The sequence below is a fragment of the Orussus abietinus genome, unplaced genomic scaffold (genome assembly GCF_000612105.2).
Source record: "Orussus abietinus isolate OABI.00-Male unplaced genomic scaffold, Oabi_2.0 scaffold162, whole genome shotgun sequence".
Lineage (NCBI taxonomy): Eukaryota > Metazoa > Arthropoda > Insecta > Hymenoptera > Orussidae > Orussus > Orussus abietinus.
Window position 1 is genome coordinate 26,968 of NW_019394322.1, and position 8,989 is coordinate 35,956.

The following is an 8,989-nucleotide window of genomic DNA, read 5'->3' on the forward strand; positions in this document are numbered from 1 at the left end:
ATTAATCGGTAACGCGATTCGTTTTTCAAGATACTCAGGCAAATTTATAATAAATTGTTATCATTGACAATTTCGCGTCGGAAAGAGGATATCCGATTCGTGGCCCGGAAGGATACAACATTCCGTACATTTCATACGAATGGCGACCCCTTGTTGCGTATAAGAGGCAAAGAACCTCCTCCCCTTGCGACATCGCATTCCCGTAATTTCCGAGAGTTCGCGCCGGGTGTTTATCCCGTCACCTGAATTTTATCCAGAAAAGCGGAGCAGGACAGCTTATGCATTTATGAATATAAATCTGGAAGACATAGGCAAGTCGTAATTTTTTCAAAGCCCCGGGACTCATTAACATTTCGTTTTCCCACCCTGTAATTTCCCTCGCCTTCCCGCCTTCTCACTCCCGTCCGTCTGAAATCCTCGGCAGTCCTTTCCTTCCGGCAACATTATTCCGGTATTAAGCCGAGTCAACTCGGCCTCTCTTTCCCAGTCCGGATGCGACATTACCAACCGCCGGTAAAAGCGTAAAGTTTGTTATTGACACGGGAAAGCTCGGGGCATTATGCAGATAGGGAAATTCGTATGCCGCCGCGCAGGTACGTAGAGTACAGCCGAGCATGTACAGTTGCCGTTGGAGCGGCTGCTGCGGATACATGGGTGCAAGAAGGTTACCTTCGAGGACGGGTAAGAGCGGGTTAACTCGCGTGCATAAACATGTGTATGCATATGTAGTAGTTACGGAACGTGGGCGAGCTTTTGACGACCCTCTCCGGCCATTCGGCCCACTCGGACCTTCTCTTAGGGTCAGGGATTCCCCCCATTCGCCCGGTCGATTTTATTCGACTAAACGTACCTATGCATACTTAGCAGGTATTCTGCCCAAGTGATCTCTAAAATTACACCGTAATGGAATGAAAAGTACTTTGAAATTGTTTTCTGTTCCGCTATTTCTTCTATTTTTCTTCGTTCATCAGCTGTCTCGATAAGTACAATTTTACGTAGCCTGTATGTTATATATTCGAGGAATCGAAGATTCGGAGCAATGGAAGCGGTGCCGGGTGCAAAGCTTGAACAATACGAGAATTTATTTCTAACACTCTTAAAGAATTTTACAAACTTAAACAACAACAAATAGTGACGGTTAAGTGAGAGGCGGACGCGTGCTCCTAAGTAGCGCGGAGATGCGGACCACTGGCGAGAGTGGATTTTGATTGATTCACGAGGAAGTGATTCGCGGGAGATCTTAGGAGATTCTGACTGTGCCCAGAGGGACTCCTTTTTTAAGCTCTTTCGGATGCTGTCCTCTAGGGCGGAGTTTTTGCAAAGTGTTCGCTGATAGGCATAGCGAAATAAAAGTGGGATTTACAATCGAAGGCGATTGGTTAATGAGGACTGAGAAAGGGAAAAGTTAATGTTGTTTAAGGAGGCTTAGGTGGGGAATAAAAAAGATGGGCTATAGGACTAGAAGTAAACGAATCATAGGCTAAAGGACCGCGGTAGTAGATAAGAGAGTGACACGCTAGAGTTTCTGTTTATACATCAATTTAAGTTATGAGCATACGTTACTGAATTGATGGTGCGAGATGACATGGAGAGACACAAGGAAACATAAACAGAATTTTAAATAAGAAAGAAATAGAACACCCAGATCGTTGCAGAGAGTATTCCAATTAAACTTTAGCGTTATAATTATTAGTTTATGGATTAGTCCTAACAATTCCTTATTTGCAGAAATGAAAGTGGGGATGTTAATTAATAAGGCGAGGGTCGGCAGTTAGGCCTGCTGAACCTTCGATTGAAAGGAAAGTTTCGCGTATAATCCTAACATAGCTCATATTTTAGAACAGCCATTTCGGTATTTCACCGAATCTACACACATCAACTGACATCTTACGTTCGGGCTTGAAAATATTTTAGAGTTTTGATACGTTCACGTAGAGATATACAAACTCTCGAAACGAAATGCAAACTTGTGGCAGGGCGTACCTATGAAACATTGGCACATTTAATCATTTGTTTCGTGCAATCGAGAGGAAAAAAAGCGAAAATAAAATAAACATAAACTGAGTACTCACGTTACCATGGGTGGAAATAATATAACGCCCCATTTCAAAACTTATTGCAGGATCTCTTATTGAGGCGAAATACTTCCTTGCATAAATCCCTTAATTCAGGAGTTAAGGGTGAACAGGTTCGAATCGGCTGTAACCAAGGACAGGCCGAAGTAGATGAAGCACCTCGAACTTTAATTAGTCCGAACCTTAAGACGCACCACGTTTCACCTACGGCGTTATTAGTAACGACTAATAAGATCGCGAAGGTACGGTCGAACTTCTCGGATCCTTCAAGGACCAAGTCGATAGGCTCCTTCGCTCACGCTCGCTGCTCGAGTATAGTTAAGGTAATTAAGGGTCCACACTCGGTACCGACTTTAGGAAATTTAAGGCTAGATTAATTCGATCCCCTGTGCGTGTTACGTTGATATATACCCTCGCAACCCGTTTCCGGCTCCTTTACAGTTTCATCCTACGAATATTGTCACGCCGCGTCGATACGGCCTCACAAGATCGTGTAATCGGATTAGTGGGCGTTGCGCCCCCGGCCGATAAGGAAATATTAATGGACTTAATTAAGCACGCTCGATACGGTCTCCTTTCTTAGGGCGGGATGATCGATAAGAAACCCTCGAGAGGATTGTCAACGGCTCTCTGTGTCATTAAGTAGTTAAGATCTGAACGGTGGATTAGCTTCTTAAAATGAACGGAGGATTCATGGAAGATTTAACTAATTATGCCGTGACCCAGTTACACGAATCACTCCTGGAAAATGTCAAGTACGCGTCACATTTTAGAATAACTGGCCCGAATAAGGGAACAATTTGGAACAGTTATCGTTCCGTTATACATACGCTAATCAAATGTCAGTCTAATTTTAGCAATTTCGACCTTGCAGGTAACGGACGGTGTCAGATTATTTAACGATATCATTACTACCCATGTATGTACATAAGATATATATGTGTGTGGGTATATGGAATATTGAACAGATATTGGGAATAGTTATACCGCCGTACGCAGGTAACTTATCGTTGCCCTATTGATTCAGCGACCTTCTATTCAATATGGTAGCTGCTACTTAACCTTATTTCTTCATCACAGGAGTCTATTTCGATCGTCGTAATAGAAGTACCTTTTTGGCTAGGAAATATGGCTCTCTACGGTATTAACAGTTTACCCAAATTCCACTAAATCGACAACATCCAGAACAAACGATTAGTGACCAACAATTCAACGTAATCCTTGCGAGTTATATTTAATTAAATCATGATCCTAAAAAGAAGCTTAATTCAATCCGCCCTCTAACTACTATTATTGCTAACAAATTATCAACGCAGTAGGAAGAAGTGTCCATGGATCACGAGGTACAAACCCATCTCGGGCAATCACGGTACACCTAAGTAATTAGGATGCAATTATAATCGACTCTCAGCTGGCTTGAAAACGTTAATGAGACTAATTACGTGGGCTGATTAATGTCCAGATCCTATTGACGAGCACCAGGTCGGGGCGATCGAGCCTCGGAGCCGGGAGATCCATCAATCTTCGACTTTTTCCGGGTGGCGCATTTACTTCCTCCCACCTAGGACCACCACCCACGCCCCCTCGTGCTGGATTCGCCCCTTAACAGGGTTCCATTCTGGTCGGTGACGGGCACATTATGAAATTTTAATTCGCAACGAGGTTAGGGCAAGCCCACGTGGTTCCCGTTAACCGGGAACCGCCACCTTTCCTGACGCCACATCGTTGATGGCTAACACATCGATACTCTCCGTAAGCATCTAGGGGACACGTATCGTCCGAATATGCGCGCATTTTGGAAGGGACGGGGTGGAACGAGAGGAACGGAGAGACGGGGAGAATCGCGGAAGAAAGGAGGGAGGAAGAGAACGTATGTGCACCGAGGGATATGTATTTACGAGCACGTACGAGCCCGGCGTCGTTTGATAAACGATCACGTTCGGTCCGTGGTCGTCCCCTCGAGCTAATTCCGCTTGGGGAACTTTTTCGGCGAGAAGACTGACCGGTGACGCGAAACTTAGCTGGGAGACTCACGATGACAGAGTGGATTGTCTCTTTCTCTTCGTGTCTCTTTTCGGCCCCGAGCTCTCGCGGGAGGATTTCCGCGAAGCAGTTGGCTATCTAGTGGTCGAGCTTTTATTGCTGGCCGTTCGCCCGAATAAGGGATCCCGATTTCATTGACCCATCAAATTTTTGATTTATTCGATCTTGACCGTGAGATTACGTATCGGGGAAAATATGTATCTATACGTTCAAAAAGAATTGCAAGTAAAGCGGTGTACGAACAACTTATCATATTTGGACTGTTACTACGGTCATTGCATTAGCCATCAACGGTTACATGGGACAAATAAAGTTGCTGCGTTAATGAAGAGTCCATCGTCCTTTGTGCAGGGGATGTGTGTGATTTAACAACAAATTATCGAGCATTTAGCATCAGTAAACCGATTTGGATTATGAGCGGTCCGCGGAGAGGCGGTTATCGAAGCTGATAGGAGTTGATATTTGATTTCAAATTCCCCATTCCACAGTCGCGGATGCATTGGGCGTTCAGTTGCGAAAAGGGGGTAGAAAGGTGGATACGCTACTAAGCAGCGACTAATCGAAAGATTTATACGCAGTTAGACTTTATATCAAGGTGCAAACTTTTAAAAATAATTATATTAGATTTGTAACGAATACCATACGACTCGTGGAAGTGAGTCAGATTTATGGAAACAAGGGTAAAAAGTTCCCTCTTTCGGGACGAGAACTCCGAAAAGATTGAGGAATGGAGGGAACCTCTCGAGAATTGTGGTTGACCACGTTCAGCGATATTAATTTGGCGATCAGCGATGAGATTGCCCTTTAATGTTCAGGGTCAGTAGTGAACAGCGGTAGGAATCCCCCGGGACGATTTCCGACCCGCAAGCGTTCAACCTCTTCAGAGCTCACCGTAAAGCTCTGTTGTCCTTAACTAATGACTTTAAGCCTCGTTTACATGCACACCTGGATACCTCGCCTGATAACCAAGTGTCGCGGCTACCTCGATGTCGTCGCTAGGGAATTGAACTGTTAATTTGCGAGATATCCCTCTCCCTGTTTCTCCTTCCAAATCGTAAAAACGAGAACGATCGGAATTTCCGAGAGGGGATAACGGATCGAACGTTGATTCGTTTTCTCGATTCGGTCAGGGGCCGTTTCCTTGTCGATGGACTCCGGCAATTCCGTCTCTCCGATTCGTCACGCCTTCTCTTCGTTTAAACCTTTGTTGTCTCTAGCTAATGATATTTGCTGACATGCTCGGATGCCTCGCGTTTCACGACCGAGCTTTGTCGTTCGTGGCAGCGCCGAGGAGCGGATTGTTAATCCGTCAAATTTATCTATCTTAGGAGTCGTTGAAGACCTGAATAAAATCCGAGGCGGTTTAAATCTAAAGATAAAATCTACCGGTGAAACGAGGAAACATTTATCCGTTCGTTTAAATCGGCGAATTGTAGCTGTATTACTTACAAATTCTTTGGATAAGTTTTGTGTCGTAATTATTAACGAAACTTTTTTCCGCACAAAGATTCTCCTTAACGGGGGATACTTACATAGTAAATGGAATTTACAGGTTAAAACGTTGATTTCGTGGCCATATAGTCGATTCGTTAATTCGCGAAAACTACGTGTACTCTGGAATCGTAAAAACCAGGACACCCGGGATTGGCGAAGTGGGATAGGGATCCATTCCTATTTCGTCTCCTCCCTTTCAGCAATGACCATTTCCCATTTTATGGGCTGTTTCGAGAATTTCCATTTTCCTGTTCCTCGTCTTCCTTCGGCTCCTCGCTATAAAGCTCTTCATCTAATACACCACTCTATACGTCCGCAAATGCTTTTTCTCGCTCTCGTAGTTGCCATTTATCTAAATTCTTCCTTTGCTTGTTTGTATTAACTACTCGTTTTACATCATTACTGCAAACCTGTGCGACGACTGCGTGTCAAACTGACGGACGTGAATTCCGTTCTTGCGGACAGTGTACAACCAGTATAAGAAAGGAAAGCTTTTTCCTCCAGAGAAGATCGATTCCATAGCGAATACTCCACGTTCCATTATCCAAGAAAGTACCCTCAACTCGAAAATGCTTAAATATATTGTAGGGCCTCACGCCCTACCTCACCCATATCGCACGATAATTCACGGATCTCGATCTATTCTAGATTTGTACAGTTATTTATCCTTTAGTATTGTATATATCTTTGTATTCGAGTTTAGGTTAATCACGAAACATTTCCGTTCGGCTTTTAATGACGGGTTTTATATACTCCATTGTGCACCCGTTATGAATACATTGAGATACATACATACCTATTGAGCCGCCGGCAGACGTCCTTTCCTTTTTACCCGCATGCATCCTATTTTTCCAATTCCTTTTCTAACAATTTTTCCTTAATTTCGGGTTCTCCCCCGTCGATCACCTTCGGACGCACCCGGTGCACCGTCATAAACGACGGGGACGCGGCGCAGACGAGTTGATCGACAAAAGTGACAATGCATGCCCATAAAGTGCATTTCCTTCTCTTCCTCCGGGTCCCGGTTAAAATTTTCCTTCTCCTTTCCCGTAGATCACGTCCGCACCTCGGTCGGGACTTCGCCTGCATGAGTCCTTACCCGATTAGGTCATTCTTTGCTCATCGCTCGTCCGATCTTCGTTGCCGACAGCTCCGAGCCTTAACCCTTTTAGTGCCGGAGGCCGATATATCGGCCCTCGCTGCACTGGCGAAAAGTGCCAGAGCCGATATATCGGCCCGCACCTTGTAGCGCTTTACTATTCGCTTTGCGAGAGATCTCTATCTCAAAATAAATTTATAATACGTTATAAATAGTCTAATTTCATTACGAGAGAATTAAAATAACAATACAACAACACCTATAACAACCTATAACCTGCCTATAACAACCTATAACCTGCCTATAACAACCTATAATTTATAACAATTACTTGTTTCGGATGAGATAATCCGTCCGGCGCCTACCATGTGCCTTGGAGTTATTTTTTATGTTTCTTGTGCAATATTCCTTATTTTGTTAAAAAATATATTGGAAATTTAAAGTATATACTTTGCAATAAACGGTCTATATAAATTTATGATAGAAAGATGACTTTTCCTATGTACAATTACGTTTTGAAACAGAGAACTCAATTTTTCTTTTTTTTTTTATCACTTATACCTTTGTTATTTATGTAATTTTCAATGAATATAGAAAAATTAGCGTCACTGTTTTATTCTCTATTTTATCCTTAATACTCTGTTTTTTGAATTATGTACATATTGCTTTTCGTTTGGTTTTTATGAGCCTTTTTCCAAATCCTAGTAAAATCGTAAGATTGGACCGGTTATCTTCGCATAAGCACCTCTTTTTCGCCCGGCACTAAAAGGGTTAAAATACAAGTTCCATTTACATAGCACAAATGCCGCGTCTTTCTTCGGCTGGCGAACATCATTGATTGGACGCCGACATTCGGTCCCCCGAACGCGATTCCCAAAATATTAATAAGGGAATAACGATATATAAAAATATAAGTGGTAACTATGGATGGCACGGATATTTGGCCAACAAGGGCTTTTATTCAACGGTGGTCCCTCGTCATATCCCGGTCAAAGACTACTTGTCTCTTCGCCCTGCCGCTCGCCGGCCCAAAACTACGACGGCTTACAAAAATGATAAACCTCCGTTTTTCATCATTATTGATCGGATCAAGTAGCACCTTTGTCCGCCTCCTGCATCAAGTACGTTTCTTCGACTTCAATGTCGCCACCGAATTGTTTATTCGCGAAACACCCTGCCGCCTTAACTCCCGAAACCATAAAAAGGAAAGGACGGGCTTTCCGGGGAAGAATACGGATCAACCCCTGTTTCGTTTGTTGGGCCGAGACGATGGTCGTTTCCCTTTTAGGAACCATTCCGATCGAGCGCCGGGAAAAAAGAGCGGTCCTCGTTCCAAGCCATGGACTCGTGTCGATGGAGTAACAAAAAGAACTTTACGATGTAAATCGGGTCGGCCTCGTAAAGCCCCGTAAACCCTCGGCAAGGCCTTCACCGAAAGCGCGCGGTCTGGCGGCAAGGGGGTCCTCCGCGAAAATCGAAAAACCGTGGTCCCTCGAACGTCCAATCGGCGCACCTGCGTCATCCCCTTCGGATTAATGAGCCGGTCGCACCTGCCGTCGCATCTGCGTTTAACCCAATTGGCGGTATTTCAATTTCGCCTCGCGCTAATCGCGCCACTGGGGGAGGCGCCGCCAGATTCGACGAAGAACCGTTCCATTAATCGGCGCCAATGCCCAAAATTAACCCCTCGACGTCCCGCCGCCCCCGCGATGGATGCTCCGCGAAGGAACAGCCCGATAGGAGCGATGGGGTGCGGAACCCATTCGGTCCCCTCCCTCGCTCTCCGTTAATTATTCCACTCGGATCGTTCTCCACTTTCGACATCCCTAAAATCTAGATCAGGAAACGGGACCGGGACTCGGTCGGACGGGCTGGATTCGGGTCGTTAGCCGGGTTCGACCGCTTCCCGTAAAAATAGGTCGATTTTCGGAGCGATATTCGGAATCGACAGGATCATGCAGATCGCGCGTAATGCAGTTCTCGTGTCGCATACGCGAACAGGCGCGCGTCGTTCCTTCTCGAGCGGAGGCGCGACTCGCGACCCGACCACGGAACGAGTCTTGACTGCATCCTCCCCGGCCACCTCGCGACTCCCGTATGTATCTCCGGCTCTCCTCGGAGGGCGACGCTTTTACGTTATCGGTATCGCCGCTCACCGATAATCCATAATTCATGTATTTAAATCAGTAAGTACGAGTGCGCAAGGGCGCCCCTCGGAAGCGCCTCGAGAGCTTTCGCTTCCGCCGGGGTGAAACACGGGCCAAGGGGAAAAGGAAAA